Source organism: Gracilinanus agilis, chromosome 4, assembly GCF_016433145.1.
Source record: "Gracilinanus agilis isolate LMUSP501 chromosome 4, AgileGrace, whole genome shotgun sequence".
NCBI classification, from domain to species: domain Eukaryota; kingdom Metazoa; phylum Chordata; class Mammalia; order Didelphimorphia; family Didelphidae; genus Gracilinanus; species Gracilinanus agilis.
In genome coordinates this window covers 114,161,545-114,179,041 of record NC_058133.1, presented here as the reverse complement: position 1 = coordinate 114,179,041, position 17,497 = coordinate 114,161,545, and positions in this window count along the sequence as shown.

Here is a 17,497-nt window from a genome sequence, read left to right as displayed (position 1 = left end):
GAAGGCTGATGAGGGCTGGGGTTTTCAAAAAAGGCATGACAGAAGAAAAATCACTTCTTCTAGACCTTAAAAGGTGGGTAGGGATTTGGGTAAGTGGATAAAAGTGAGGTATGCATTCAAAATGTGAAAAATGTGACATGAGTGCTTTTAGTAGCATGACTTTTCCCACTAGTCCCTTGAAGGAAACTGTCTCTTCTCTGTGTCCCAGAATGCCTAGACAATGCATTAGAATTATTCATTGAATATAAATTAAAGAGATTTAGTTGTACTGAATAATTTTGAGCTAACTCAAGAATTTAAAGATGGCAGTATAGTACAATGGAAAAGGCCTGTGAACTTGCTGTCAGAAAGAACTGGATTCTAATCTTGCCTCAAATCCTTATTTCCTCACCTTCCTTTTGTCATTTCTTCAGGTCCTGGTCTATCAAGGACTCCTGTGGATTTCTTGACTGCTCAGACAGCTTGGATGAGGTGGGAGTCTTCAATTCCCTTCCTTCTGGTGAAATGGAAGATCACTAAACCTAACTTCTGCCCTGCCTCTGCCTTCTAAGGTCCTCTAGACTTTATCACCTGCCTTGCCTCCATACCACCCCAATTCCAGCACAGTCTTCTGATATACTTTTAGGACCTCTCAGTTTTCTTATCTTCCCCTTTGAAATATTGGACCTCTCTACCTAACAACCTAAAGCTAAACTTTCCTTTATGTATTGTCTTCCCCAATTAGAGCATGAGCTACCTCTGAGCAGAGACTATCTTACTTTCCCTTTTCTTATCCCCAGTGTTTCATCCAGTACTTGACAATCTGTGATTAATATATACTTTTGATTAATTAAGTCATATCTATGTGATGACACTAAGCAAGTCACTTAATCCCTCTAAGTATTAGAAATCTCATTTAGGGATAACCATGTCTATAAGTACCTACCTTACAGAATTCTTGGGCAACTCAGATAAAATATGTGAAGTCTTAAAGCAAAATATTAAAATGTGTTATCATTAAACCTATCGTTGTACTCAGAAATATCTACCTTAATCATTCAATGATTATTTCATTATAGCTAAAGGAACCTCATAGGATCATTGATTTAGAACTTCATGGGACTATAGAGGTAACCTAGACCAATTCTCTCATTTTTAGATGAAGTCTGTGTTTTTCCTGTGGTTTTCCAACTATATTATACTGCCTTCTACATTGTACATTATTTGACTTTATTTCACTAAATGTAGAGACATTTTCTCAATACTTTTATAGTTTTTTTGGTAAGGGGATTCTTTCTCAGTAAATTCATAATCGTATTGACTGATTACATTCCTTTCATCTAGTCCAGTTCTCCCATTTTCATAGCCTTTCCTTACTGAAGATAAACAGTAGCTTCCATGGCATTTTGAAAAATGCCATGCTCTGATAAAATACCATCTTCAGTCAATCAACAAACATTTATTATGTGCCTACTTTGTGCCAGGTACTAGAATCTTAACAGCTAAGGGCTTTGGTTCTAACACCATAAACTAGACTGAGTGTGAAATGCTGTGTCAAGGAAGAAGACTATAATCCATGCATCAATAATCCATGCATCAATAACTAGTAAATTTTGTGTATGTCAAATATTTATAAATAGGAATGAAAAAGAATGTCAAATTTTAATAAAATTATGCCACCCATGGCTGGATGTCAGACAAGAGTAGGATGGAATATGAAAAGATGACTGTGTAAATAGGGAGAATGCCAGAAGAAGAGGTCATAAAGAATGTGGGGGATGTTGAGATAATGAAATCATTTGCCTTCATAAAATAATGATTGGATAGAGTGCCTCCAAACTCCTTTCACTTCTAAACCATTTCCTTCTTGAAGTAGAATTTTGGAGGGTCCGCCTCTAGGGTGCAACTGGACTGACTGCTTTGAAAGCACTGACTGATGAGTTTGACTGATTTTTCTTTTAACTGAACAGACTGGATGTTTGACTGAATTGACTGGATCGACCTGCTGTTTTGGCATCATGTGAACACAGCCAGTAAGTGCTGATGCAGCTACAGAATTGTAGAAATTAATCCTGAAAATGGTGGTGAAGGAAATCCAAGCCCGAGTCAGAAACCATGCTCAGTCGGGGAAGGCTGATCAATTTCCCGCTCCCTAATTAAAACAAGCCACCAAACACCACAGAAGCACAAAATCTAGTGCATTCTTTAGTGATGAATGTGACCGGCTTGCAAATTTCTTCTTGCTGGAGGATGGTGATTTCTTGTGCAACAGCAGGTAAACAGAAAGCCTGCTGGCAATTCATGTTCTATAATGTGTATAGATCCACACCCTCAACCCCTAGACACAGAAATCCCGTTTGAACTGAATTTATAAGAATATTTGTTTTTTACCAAGGAGTAAGGTTTGGTGTAATGGATAATGGAGTACTTGATTTAAAATCAGATGCCCTGGGTTAAAATGCTAGCTCTTAAAATAGGTATTGCCCTGGGTCTAAATTTCTTCATTTGTGAAATTAAAAAAAAATTATATATATATATATAATTTTTTTTAAATTATATATATATATATATATATAGAGAGAGAGAGAGAGAGGACATAATCCAATATATATTGGATTAGATGTGCTCTATGGTCCCATAAACTTACAATCAGTTATTATCTGAGGTTGACCCATATTAAGAGAAACTTTCAGCCTAGACAGAGAGATGATATGATACAAGGAAAAAAGCATTCAATCATTCAATACATATTAATTAATGCTTAAAATGAATGAACACATGAAAATGTGTTTAATTTTTTAATTTTTAATTTTTAAAAATTTTTTTAAAACCCTTACCTTCTGTCTTGGAGTCAATACTGTGTATTGGCTCCAAGGCAGAAGACTGGTAAGGGTAGGCAATGAGGGTCAAGTGACTTGCCCAGGGTAACACAGCTGGGAAGTGTCTGAGGCCAGATTTGAACCTAGGACCTCCCATCTCTAGGCCTCCACTGAGCTACCCAGCTGGCCCCTGAAAATGTGTTTAAAGAATTATTCTGTGTCAAGAACTATGACAAGCACTGAAAATACAAAAAGATAAATCTAGACAATCCTTGCTCTCAAATAGGTCATACTCTAACTGGCAGAAATAGAACACAGAGATGAGTTCAGTTGCAGGGCTGATAGAAAGAACCAGAAGTCCAAAGGGTTCAGTAGGTCATAAGGAAATGCCCAGGGGTCTTTAGAGTGAATTGCTCATATCATAGACCTTTGCTCACTGGTCTTCAGGGCCCAGAGGAAGGGCAGTCCATAAAGGTCCTGGGACTCAGGGACTCAGGGCAGGGCAGATGTAAAGGGAGTTGTTAGAGCTCCCCATATTACTGGAAGGATTAATTAATGACTCCTACCTCATCCAAACAGCATAAAGGGCCATAGCACTTTTCTTGCCCTTGGAGTCTATGTGGTCTGGGGCAAAAGGAAGTGTTCAAGACTGAGGAAAAAGTTCTCTTAAGGAGTTTATATCCTTTGAAAGGTTGGAATGATAATGGCAAGTCCACAGACAAGTATGATGTAAAGTGGGAAACAAAGACACAAATGAAAGACTAGTGAATTTATAGTCAAAGAGTTCACTGATAGCTCTGCCATCTTGGGCAAGTCAATTGACCTCTCTAGACTTCTATTTCCTAATCAGTAAAGGAAGAGGGGTAGGGAGATTGGAATATATGACATATAAAGACCTTTCTACTTCCAAGTCAATCATTCACTAATCATTAAGCATCTACTGTGTGCCAGGCACTGTGCTAAGAGTTAGGGATACAAAAAAGAAAACAAAGACAGTCTGTACTATCAAGGAACTTTCAATCTAATGGGAAAGACAGCATGCAAACAAATATATTCAAAGAGAGACAGATTGCAAACAAATATATTACAATGTGAGCTATTCCTGTTATAAATAGTAAATAATTAACAGAAGGAAAGCACTGGAATTAAGAAGGATCTGAAAAGATTTTCCATAAATAGCGGGATTTTATTTGGGACTTAAAGGAAGCCAGGAAGGTCAGTGATCAGAGTGGAGGAGGGAGAGAGCATTGAGAGGTGGAGCATCTTGTTCCTGGAACATCCAGGAGGTCATTGTGGCTAGATCGAAAAGTACATGTCTGGTAGTAAAGTGTAAGAAGACTTGAAATGCCAGAGAGGGGTAGATTATGAAGGTCTTTGAAAATCAAACAGAGCTTTGTGTATGTTTCTCCAAGCAATAGAAAAGCCCTGGAGTTTATTGAGTAAGGGGATGAAATGATCAGATCTATGATAAAGAATCATCACTTCAGTAGATGGGAGAGGGACTGGAATGGGGAGAAATTTGAGGAAGGTCAGCCCAGCAGGAAGCTGTTGCAAGGTTCACGTGTGAGCTGGTAAAGGTCTGCACTAGAGAGGTGGCAGTGTCAAAAGAGAGTAGAAGGAAGATATAAACGTTTCAAAGGTGAAATTTATAGGCCTCAAAAACAAATTAAATGGGGGTTGGGTGAGAAATAATGAGTTCAGTATGACTTCTAAGTTGTGAGCCTGAAGGACTGATAGGATAGTGTTATCCTCTAGAGCAGTGATGGGTAAACTTTTTAAAGAGGGGGCCAAAGGAAAGGAAATGCTCATCTGTCAGTCTGTTTCTAAGGCAACTCTTTTGAAGTTTCATTGTATTGTATCCTACTTAGTGTATTTGTCAGATTAGGAGTAATGCCATGTGGCTGGATAGAACATTTCTGGGTGCTGCATCGGGCTGTAGTTTGTCCATCACTGCTCTAGAGTAATATGGAAGGGAAGAGGGGTTCAGGATTTAAGGGGAAAAACAATGAGTTCTGTTCTGGGCACGAGTTTGAGATGTCTACTGAACATCTAATTCAAGATGTCTGAAAGGCAGTTGGAGATGAAAGATTGCAAGAGGATTTGGGGCATGTTAGGTAGATTTTGAGAATCATCAGTATGGCAATGGTAATTAAGTCCATTGGAGCTTATGGGATCATCAAGTTAAATAGTATAGAGAGAGAAGAGAAGAGGGCCCAGGACAGAAATGTGAAGGACAGAATAGAGAGCATAATCTAGAGAGGATCTTTGAATAAAAGAAAAGAAGACAGAGAAGGAGCAGTTAGGTGAGAGAAAAATGAGGAGAAAGTAGTGTTCCAAAAGCCTAGAGAAAAGAACACATTAAGGAGAGACTGATCAAAAGGGTGAAAGGCCACAGAAAATCCTAGAAAATGAGGAATGATAAAAGGCCATTGGTTTGACAATTGAGAGATCATCAGAAACTTTGGAGAGAGAAGTTTAGGTGGAATGATAAAATTAGGGATGCAAAGTGGGAAGATGGCAAAGTAGGATGTGAATACTCCTCACAAATAGCCAAAAATAATTACACAGAATCAAAGCTACAAGTGGCATAAAAAGGACAGGAATTGGCAGTGAAGCTGAACAACCTGAGAAAACTAGGGAGGAAGATTTCTTAACACTCTTGCCACAGCTATAGGCCCTAGGGGCAGGAACAGAGCAAACAGAATGGAATCAACAAGGTAACCTCTGGGGAAAGAATTGACAACCTCATCTTGTTTGTTGAGCCCTGGAACCTGTATCCCCATCAGAATCCTTAGGTGTAGGGCCCTGGGAGCAGCTGTGTCTGCTTCTGCCCCAGCTCTGGAGATCCCTGCTGTCCCACAACTGAGGATTGAAGGAGTGGACACTGTGGAGTCTGTGGGTATCTGTCTCTGAATGTAGGAGCTCAAGCCTTTCTGCTAGCAAAAGAGGGAATTTGGAGGTCCAAGGAACACGGATGGGAAACCTGCCCTATATTAGACTTCAGCAGTAGAAGAGGAGGTTTGAGGAAGAAACATGTGGTGGTGAGTGTGATTGCTGAAGGATGGGGGCCCTATCAACTGTAGCCACTCCCAGGAGAATGGAATCCCTTTTTGCTGCCAGGTGGGAGGTGGACTGGCTGCTTATAGCAGCAATAGTAGAACTGCCTGGGGGACTCTGATTGGGACACCTGAGATCAATCACAGATTAGGGCTTAAGCAGGGGACCTGGGATTATATCATGTCCTGTACTATAAAAATTTGGAATAACTTAATAGGACTTAGGTTAAAACAAACACACACAAAAAAATCCTAAAACCTGAGGTAACATAACCAAGGACAATAGGAACCCTGGGAGTACAATAAAAAGGCAATAATAAAAGTTAATTTAAATGACCAAGCAAAGGATAAAAAACTCAATTTATGATAGGTATTATGGGGACAGAGAACACCTCAGCTCAACCCCAGAGGACAGTGAATTAAAAACACCTACCTCAAAAACAGCAAAAAACAAACAAACAAAAAAAAAAACCAAAGACAATAACCAACAATAAATGGTCACAAGTTTAAAAAGAGCTTTTGGAAGAACTTGAAAAACAAACCTCAAAAAACAAATGAGAGACGTTGAGGAAAAATGAGAAAAAAAGAGCAATGCAAGAAAATCAAGAAAATTATGAAAAAAGATCAGCCAAATGGAAAAAGAGACCCAAAAGTCACATAAGAAATTAATATGCTAACAAGTTCCTAAGACAACAAGAAATAATAAGAGAAAATATGAAATATCTTATCACAAAAACAACTGAGGAATAAAACAGATCAAGGAGAGACAATATAAGAATAGTTGGACTCCAAGACAATTACCATAAAAAGATACTTCCATACTGGAAGGGATCATGAAGGAAAACTGCCCAGAAATTCTAGAATCTGAAGATAGAATAGAAATTGAAAGAATCCACTAATCACTACCTGAAAAAGACCCAAAGATAAACATGCACAGGAACATTATTGCTAAGTTATGAAGCTCCTAGGGCAAGGAGAAAATGCTACAAAGGAAAGAGCAAAACAAAAATAATGTAAATATTATCAAGCCACACTCAGAATAACAAAAACTTAGCAGCCATAACATTAAAAGAACATAGGAGCCAGAAGAACATTGTACACAGAGACTGATATACTATGGTAAAATTGAATGTAATGGACCTCTGTACCAACAGCAATACAATGACCCAGGACAATTCTGAGGGATTTATGGTAAAGAATGTTACCCACATTCAGAGGAAGGACTGCAGGAGAGGAAACATAAGAAAAACAACTGCTTGAACGCATGGGTCGGGGTGGACATGATTGAGGGTGTGGACTCGAAACTACCACACCAATGCAACTACCAACAATTTGGAAATTGGTCTTGATCAAGGACACATGACAAAACTAGTGGAAATGTGCATCGGCCATGGGTGGGGGGAGTGCAGGGGGGTGAAGGGGAAAGGAGGAGCATGAATCATGTAACCATGTTAAAAATGAATATTAATAAATGTTTGAAAAAAAAGGAAAAAAAAAGAACATAGGACATGGGACACAACATTTCATAGACTAAAAGAATTGGGCTCACAACCAAGAAAAATATGTACAGTAAAGATGAGCATAATTTTAAAAGGTAAAAAAATATTTATTCAATGAACTAAAGGAGTTTCAACTGCTCCTGAGGAAAAACCCATAACTCAGCAGAAAATCTGATCTATAAGAAACTTTAAAAGGTAATGAAAGACTAATCATTAGCAAACCACAAGGTCAAATTATTTAATTCCTGTATGAGAGCTGGTAATACTAGAACCCTACTCTCATCAGGCCTGGGATAGAGAACAACATATACAATTAAAAGGGTAAAACTTTTCTTAATGTACAGAGAAACAGAAGGGAAGGAGAATGGGATAAGGGAGGGACATATCAAGAGAGTGGGGTAAGGTGATGATAGAGAGGGACTCTTATGACAAGATAGGGGAGAGATTTTTAGAATTGAATTCACATCAAGAAGTGGGGGGGGCAGCTGGGTAGCTCAGTGGAGTGAGAGTCAGGCCTAGAGACAGGAGGTCCTGGGTTCAAACCTGCCCTCAGCCACTTCCCAGCTGTGTGACCCTGGGCAAGTCACTTAACCCCCATTGCCCACCCTTACCAATCTTCCACCTATGAGACAATACACCGAAGTACAAGGGTTTAAAAAAAAAAAAAGAAGTGGGGGGCAGCTGGGTAGCTCAGTGGATTGAGAGCCAGGCCTAGAGACTGGAGGTCCTAAGTTCAAATCTGGCCTCAGTCACTTCCCAGCTGTGTGACCCTGGGCAAGTCACTTGACCCCCATTGCCTAGCCCTTACCACTCTTCTGTCTTGAAGCCAATACACAGAATTGACTCCAAGACGGAAGGTAAGGGTTTAAAAAAAAAAAGAAGTAGAAGGGCACAGGTATAGGATTAAGGAAGAGAATTTTGGAAAAGTGGATAGAATAAGAATTAAAAGGCAAAAGAGGAGGGACAAGGGAAAGACCTTTGGAAAAGTGAACCAATTAGGAAGTAGGGGGACAAAGGGAGAGGATAATTGAGGATTTTTTGGGAAGGGGTGTGAATTGGAGAGGTATTAGTTAAAGGAAATTGTACATCTGTGGAGGAATACAGTGGAAAAAAAAGAAGTGGTGTACAAAAAAATGAAGTGGAGCAAAGTAAATGGAAATACACAGCTAGTAACAATGACATTAATGTAACATAATGTAATGAATTCACACATGGGAAGAATATGAATAGCAGAAAGGATAAAAAAAAACAGAACCTGGCAATGTATTATTTTATAAGAATCACACTGTGAATGAGAAATGCACATAACTTGAAGGTAATTAGCTGGAGTAGAATATACTATGCCTCAACTGATCCAGAGAAGGCAGAAGTAACAGTCATGTTCTCTGACAGAATTGGAGTTAAAAGGAATATTATTTGAAAGGATTAACAGGGTAACTATTATGTTTTGGGGTGGGGTACTGTGGATAATGAAGCATTGTCAGTATTGGACTTGTATTTACCATGTATGTGTTATGGCATCCAGATTTTTAAAGGAAAATCTAAATGAGATACAGATGGAAATAGATAACAAAATAGAAATAATGGGGTACTTTAATTTTTCCCTCTCAGAACTAGATAAATCTAACCAAAAAGTAAATAAGAAAGAAATTAAGGAGATGAATGGAACCTTGTATAAGTTAAATATGATAGATATTGGGAAAACCCTCACACACCTTGCATGATGATATTTGTAGGTCTAAGCCTGAGCATACACATGATCCAAACAATTTTTGATTGGATAATAATGATTTAGAGAGCATACAAATTGTGGGAAAGTCTTACACTAACACTCATCATACTATGGAGGTAATCTTATATTCCTGAGGGGAATTGGAAAAAAAGTTCTATTGGGTATGACCAAGCTAGAAAGAGTTGGTTTTGGAAAAAGTCTGGTCCTGGCAACAGATTGTGTCTGCTGCCTAAGGACCAATCTAGCAAAATATGGTTCTGGCAATATATGTTAACTGAGAATCAGATGGGTTAAAATGATTAAATAATATTATGTATAAATATATATAAAGATTAAATAAGAACATGGAGAAACAGACCTAATATTACATTGCTAGAGCAGGTGTGAATTTTTTTTAGAAAACAAGATCCATGCTCATTTCTCATTACTAGAATTAATCCCTGAGGGTATTATTGAGATAGTAAAAAGCTGAGAATATATGAAAATATATATGAAAATATTCATGGAAATTTTGTTTATAATGACAAAATTACTGAAAATAATGAAAATGCAATGAATAGGTGAAATAGCTGAATAGACTGTGATATTTGAATGTAATTGATTCTATTGTGTTATTAGAAATGACAAACATTGAAAATATTAATAAAATAAGAAAAAGAGATGAAGAGATGAAAAGAGAATAAGAATACATACTATGATTACATAAAAAAATAACAGCTACAGAATCAAGAGAAAAACAAATTCAAAAAGAAATTGAAAGCAGAGGATGTTTATATTCACACACATAAAATCTATCATTTTTAAACAAATTAAAAACAATGTGGAGTTTGTGGTTTTTCACATAATTACTTTTATGCACTTGTTTAGTTAATTTTTTGGTTATTAGTGATGGTTGTTAAGTACATAATTTAAAAGTAAAATTTAAAAATTGTTGAGGATGCCCTTCCATGATCCTTTGATTGTAAGGATCATATTTACAGATATTTACTGAATTATAAATTAAGACATCTTGATAAGAAAAAGAATGATAAAGTTTGAAGCCATATTTTAGGGGATTAAGAAGATAGGGAGAGAAGAGAAATAGAAGCACCTGTTGTAGATGGCTTTTTTTTTTTTTAACCCTTGTACTTCGGTGTATTGTCTCATAGGTGGAAGAGTGGTAAGGGTGGGCAATGGGGGTCAAGTGACTTGCCCAGGGTCACACAGCTGGGAAGTGGCTGAGGCCGGGTTTGAACCTAGGACCTCCTGTCTCTAGGCCTGACTCTCACTCCACTGAGCTACCCAGCTGCCCCTGTAGATGGCTTTTTTGAGGAGTTTAGCTACAAAGTACAGAAGCAATATAGAATGACAATGGTAATGGAAGAATCACATGAAGTTTTTTTCAAGATGTGAGAGACATGGGCATCTTTGTAGGTAGTAGGAATTGAACCAGCAGACAAATAGAGACTGAAGATATGTGAGAAAGGGAATACAGAAGGGGTAATATGTTGGAGGAGACAGTATGGAATAAGATCATTTGGAGAGGTAGAAGGGTTTAACTTGATAAGAAGCAGGACCATATCTTCTGTGAGATAGGGATAAATGAGAAAATAGTGGCAGAAAGCACCTGAATGATAGGAACTGAGGAAGAGAGAAGAGAGAACTCACAGTGTATGGATGACCTTGACTTTTTTTTTGTAAAAATGAGGTGAAATTTTCAGATGAGAGAATGGGAAGTGGGGGAGCCATGGGAGGGCTTAAGGAGGCATAGAAAGATTTGGAATGGCATCATGTAGCATGGAATAGTGAATTGGTAAGGGAACTGTAGATGTATAATCTAACAGCAATGAGGTTGCAGTTGAAGTTATGTAAGTTTGATTTGTTGTGAATCCAGCCAGAAGAACTGCGTGATTTTCTCTGTCTTTTTTCAGCAGTACATATATAGCAGCAAAGACAACAAATGATGGTAGGCATTCAAAGCAGAGACTTAACTGGGCATTATCAACAATATAATAAAGAGACTAGAAATTCAAGAGAGAAGGACAGTGTAGAGCTGAATTGGTTCACCAAGGAGTCAATAGGTGGAGAAAAGGAGTGGGTGGGTAGTGTAGGTAAGATGGCCTTGGAGAGAACTGAGGGACAAGAGATAGGAAATCACAGAGCAGATAAAGACTGGCGTTTTGTATGGGAAGGCAGGAGGAATTGTGAAAAGCTAATAAATTATAGAATTATTGAACACAGAAGTATATTTGTAGATGATGATTAAGGGCTATAACTATCTTTGTGTGTGTGAGAGAGCTCATTGGAGATGAGTAGGATAAAGAACTCTCAGTGATTAGAGTATTTGATAGATAATCCATATGTATGTTGAAGTCTCCTAATATGAGGGCATGAATTGGGAAGGAGAGAAAAACTGTGAACTAAGTTTTGAATTCATTAATGAAGGAAAGGTAGTGTCCTGTGGATCTGTAGGCAGCATTCTCTCAGAAATTTAATTGTATGATAGAAATGACTAGCATGGAATTCAAAGGAACAAAGGTTACTGATGGATGGTGGAAGGGGATGACCTGGAAGTGGCAGTGGTGAGCAAGGAATATTCCAACTCCAAATACCAGTGAGCTGAGAAAAATGAGCAAATGAATGATGTTTGGCTGTGCATTATCACCAATATGATAGAGACTAGAGATTCAAGAGAGGAGGACAGTGTAGAACTAAATTGGTACACCAAAGAGTCAAAACCGTGAGAAGAAGAAAGAGTGGACACTAACTAGTATAAGGAAGATGGCCTTCAAGAGAATTGAGGAGTCAAAGGATTGGAGGTCATAAAGCAGACAAAGAGTAGAGTTTTTGTCAGTACTTGAAAGGGTGGCTAGGGAGGCTCTGTCATCAGGGAAATTCAGGTTTCAGTAAATGCTTAGAGATAAAGAGAGTGAGAAAGGAAATATTTTATAATGAAAGGAAATTTATTGCTTATGGAATAGTTATTTCAAAGGGCTAGATGAAGTTAGATTGAAACTATGGGTTGAGAGGGTTGAGAAAGATGGGAATGAGTAAAAGGTGTGTGGAATGAGGTTTGAATGATAATCTATAGGAGTTCAGAGTCATTGGGATGTGAAAAGTATGACCAGGTATGAGAATGTTCAGTGTTGAGTAGAGGGTGTCACTTTTCTACCATCCAAGAACAGGTTTAGCAGGAGATAAAAAGGTTTGAAGTCAAAAGAAGGGTTATTCTTCTTTGCACCAGAGGTTCTACACATCCCAGTTGGGAGATGGGTCTGGCAGCAGGAAATAATTGCTTTGTTTGGACACAAATTGAAGTAGTTGTTTAGTAAGCTCCTTAAAGAGAGAGACTATTCCATTTATGTTTCTGTGTCTCCACTGCTTACCATAATACCTTTCATCTGGTAGGTATTTGATATATGCTTACTGATTATTTATTTGATTAATTCTATGAAGTCTTGATTAAAAAGAAATTCTGGATAACAAATCAGAGAAAAGATGTTTACCACAGCATCAGTTGTCATTGACATGACCAGCATTTCAGGCAATAAAAAGGGAAGAGAACATTCTAAGCAAAGAGAATGGCATAAGTAAACATCTCAGATTTGGAAGATCCAAGGCATGTTTGGGAAGTGGATCAGGCAAAATGTCAGTTTTGTTGGGAATGTAATATACAGAAGGAAATGTATATAAAACTGGACATGTGGCAGATTTTGGAAGCTTGGAAACATCAGCAAATGAGTGTGAACTTTACTTAGGAGGCCAAAGAGAGCTTTTTGAACAAGGAATGGAATGATCAGATCTCTACATAAGGAAGATTATTCTGGTAGCCATATAAGATTTGGATTGAAGAAGGGAGGAAAAAAACAGTTATCAGAAATCTTTTACAATAATACAGGTGTGTGGTAATGAAGATCTTAAAGGGATGGCAGAGGGAAAAGAGAGGAGGCCAGATTTGAGATATATAATGAAGGTAGAATTAACAGTGCTTTGTAACTTAGATGTGGATGGGAAGCATAGAAGAGGGATTCAAAGAGAACCTCATGTTTTCCAACATGGAAGATAGAGTAGATTGTGGTACCACTGAGAGAAATAAGTGAAATGAGAAGCAGCATATCTCAGGAGGAAGCTAAATGCAATCTTAGCCTTCCAGTTAATGGAATTTCAGAGATGCTTTTGCCTCCTCATTTCTGATTGATCTTCAATTGGCAGTGACTCCTAACACTTTAGCTATAAATTTTTAATTCATTTACCCCTCCCTCACGCCCTAGGAGGCAATTGGGGTTCGATTCTGGCTTTGAAGTACTACGAGTTCTTTAAGATAAAGAATCTCTATTTTTGTTGACTTACTTTATCCTTGACCAGTATTTCAAACCAACCTTATTTCTGCTACCCACTGGCATTCCCTGAGACTGTCTGCCTGATTATGCCTGCTTAAGAAATACCAACAAGATGCAATATTCTCTTCTACAAGATAGCAGCTGGAAAACAAACAATAATAAATGTATGCATCATATCACTTATGAAACAGAAATTCTTTTAGTGTTCTGAAATGAAGTAATTCATCAGTTGAACCATCCATCTATTCATTCATTCATTCATTCATTCAAAGTAACAGTCCTTTCAGGATTTGGGGATCAAGTGATGCTATTTTGTATCTGGCATCATTTTCTTACTGATATCACTCTCATACCCTTCTCCAAAATAACAGACTCTTTCTTATAAACTCTCTCCATGCAACCTATTTTTGTAGCTTTTATTGTAATTTAGTCATGTCCAACTCTTCATGACTCCATTTGGAGTTTTCTTAGCAAAAATACATTTTAAGGATAAGGAAACTGAGACAAGCAGTGTTAAGTGATTTGCTCAGAATCACACGTCTAGTAAGTGTTGGAGGCCAGATTTGAACGCCAGTCTTCCTGACTTCAGGCCTGGTGTTCTATCCACTGCATCACCCAGCTGATCCAATACAAAATCCTGGCAGATGCCTGATATCCAAAAATGTATCAGGTCATTCAATATAAATAAATGGGATTACCAAGCTAGAATTATATCTCTCTTCTCACTTAAATATTATTTGTCTATTGGAAGTCATTTTTAGGTTCAGCTTGCATTCCTGATCATTGTTGCTTAACTGGAAAGTAGAGTCCCAAACTATATATTCAAGACCTAACGTCCTTTCCATCAAATGCCAGCCTCTCATACAGGCTTAGGTCACTGAGTAATCAGTCTCCACCAGTGAGAAGAGAGTCCCATGCAACTGGTCCTATGAGTCAACTGTTACGGTAACATTGAACACATATAGCAAATACTAAATAAATCCATTTATCTAACTTGATAGCAAAACAGAAATCAGAGAGAGTATACACATGAAAATATATAACAGATAATAAAGGGTGAATGATCTCTCTCTTTGGGAATGAGATAACTCAGCTCATTGAAGAGAAAGGATCTCAAATCTCTCCCAAGAGGGAAATTTTTGAAGTCAATTTGGGAATAGGGATATGGTAGTCAACCTTCTACATGTTGGCTTCTTCCCAGAAGCTTTCTCTGGGAAGAGAAATTTCTCTTTTTCAGGGACATGAAGAGAGACTGAAATGGTGCATTTTCTTTCTCAAAGCTGGAAATCAGAAGAAAATGGATTTTTCTTCAGCTCTCACCAGCCCCTCCTCTCATACAAGTTTAGGGCACTGAGTAATCAGTCTCCACCAGTGAGAAGAGGATGCCATACAACTGGTCCTATGAGTCAACTGTTACAGTAAGTATATAATTTTAAAGATCAACTGATGGGATAAGTGTAATAACTAGACCTGTGATTTCACTGGTATAGGGAACTCTTACTACTGATGCAAGCATCACCTTATCTGCAATTTTTCATTTGAGAACCTGGACCACTAGGTTAAACTGATTTGCTCAGAGTCAAACAACCAATGAGCCAGGGGTAGGATTTGAAGCCTAAGTCTTCTTGGATTTGAGATTTGCTCTCTATCTAATATGCTATGTTTGCTCTCATAATGAGAAGAAATATATATTTTTTTCCTTTTGGAGAGACACATCTCAGATTTAATAATAACAGTTAGTAAAGAAACGAGATTCATTTAACTGAGGTTTTCTATAGAGCCAGCTTTTCTTCAGTTCACCTGTGTACCATTAAGCAAGGGATTTGTTGAATGAATGGATGGAGACTCCTAAAGCTAAATACATATGACCTTTTGATTATCTATTCTTTGGGATTATATGCACCACTGCACCCTTTTATTAGCAGGGCATATTGAGAGTTGACTATATATATGAGGGAAAATTCAGGTTTCAAACACTGGAAAAAATTTTCAGTCAAGCAGTGCCCTTAAATTCAATAAGCAAATACTATTTTCTTATCCTTCCTACTTTGTTGGTTTGTGGAGACTGCTTCTCCTTTGACTCTTCCTTTTGCTTTCCCAAAAAGCAGCTATGAGTAATCTGATTAGTGATTTGCTTCCTCTTAATTAGATACAGTTGATTAGACAACTTTCTTTTTTTTTCTTTATTAGGGACTGCTTTTTCCTTTCTGTCAACTTTCCTGCTGGTAGATTAACTACCCACTCCATCCTCATAGTAGGCGGGCCCATTGCTCTGATGTCATGGTTTGTTAGGCAGAAGATGGGGGATGCTTCCACAATAAGCCATAAAATGTAGAGCTTGGGAGTTGTGAAAATATAAATTTGTGCCAAGCTCGATGGCTTTGATAAGACCTGTTCTGTTGCGTTGTGTTATGGCATAGGGACAAAGACAAATCAGGGAACCTATCATGGTGCATTTAACCAATCTCTTGATGGGGATCCTCCATCTGTGGGCATTCTTGGATGTTTTAGATGGGCTTTTTCATGAGACTAGACAGTCTTGTAGGTCCCTTCCAGTTCTAGAGTTATATCTCTTATATATAACAGAAGGATAAAGCAGTATAGCACAATGGAAATTATGCCAGGTTTGCAATGAGGCTTTATAACACTGAAATTATGGCAATGTCAATAATTATTTTTTAGTCAATAAATATTTATTTGTTTATTTTTAAGATTCTTATCTTATGTCTTAGAATTAATACTAAGTATCCATTTCAAGGCAGAAGAGCATAAGGGATAGGTAATTGGTCTTTAATGATATGCCCAGGGTCACAGAGCAAGGAAGTGTCTGAGGCTAGATTTGAAACCAAGACCTTCCATCTCCAGTCCTGGTTCTATTCACTGAGCCACTTAGATGCCCCTCAATAAATATTTAATAAGTGATGAGTATGTGCCAGGGTTTGTATTAAGGGATCACAGTATAAATATGAAAAAAGAAAAACGATCCTTGCCCTCAAGGAGCTTACAGTCTAATGTGGGAAAACCGTACATAAAGGAAAACTCAGAGATAGAGAAAAAACCTAGAGTGGGTTCATGATAAACAAGTCAAAGAAATCCCAAATGAGTACAAGGCAGAGATGTCAAAGTTCAAATGTGAGGACAAATGGATGAAAAATGAAGCACTGCTGATAGAAGATGTGGAGTCTAGCTGTAGGAACCAGGGAATAAGTTAGCAATCAAATGGAAATACAATTGAGAGCTTGAGACATCCACCCAAAGGCATATTACTGGTACGTAATTTGGGATTTTGTTGCCTCAAACCAATTCTCTTTGTCTCAGTTGTCTGTTGATGACTGGAGACAAGAACAAGTTCATAATGAAGGAATGGGAGAGACGTTACAAGAAACACAGTGAGGGGCTGATCCTCAGGAGCTCATGTTTCATTTCTTGGAGGGGACCTTATTATTAAGACAATGGATAAGTTCAGAGTTGTGCAATGGAGTGCTATACCAAACTGTAACTGATCTTAGACATGGTACCAGGAAGGGGGTGAAGGCCTTACCATTTTGTATGGTGGCTATGAAGATGTCGGTGATACATTTCAACATCTGGGTCAAGATATAACCTTTGAATTAGGGAGAAATAGATTTTTACTGTCCCTAATGGTCTAAGTATGCTGCTTATATTCATTGATATTCATTAAAAGCAACTAAGTAGGGCAATGGATAGAGCTCTGGGTCTTGAGTCAGGAAGCCCTGAGGTGAAAACTGACTTCCCATATTTAGTTTCCATTTCACCCTAGACAAATTATTTAGTCTGTGTCTGCCTCAATTTCCTCAAATACAAAATGGAGATAATGATAACACTTACTTCCCAGGATTGCTCTATCAAATGAGATACTCTTTGTAAATATTTGTGAAATATTTCCCATAGAATCTAGCACATATTAGGTATTTAATAAATTCCTCCCTCCTCCTCCTCCTCCTCCTCCTTCTTCTTCTCTCTCCCACACCATCTCTCCTTCCCCTCCCCCTCCTTTCCTTCCTTCCTTTTCTTCCTTCCTTCCTTATTTCCTTCCTTCCTTCCTTCTTCCTTCCTTCCTTCTTTTCTTCCT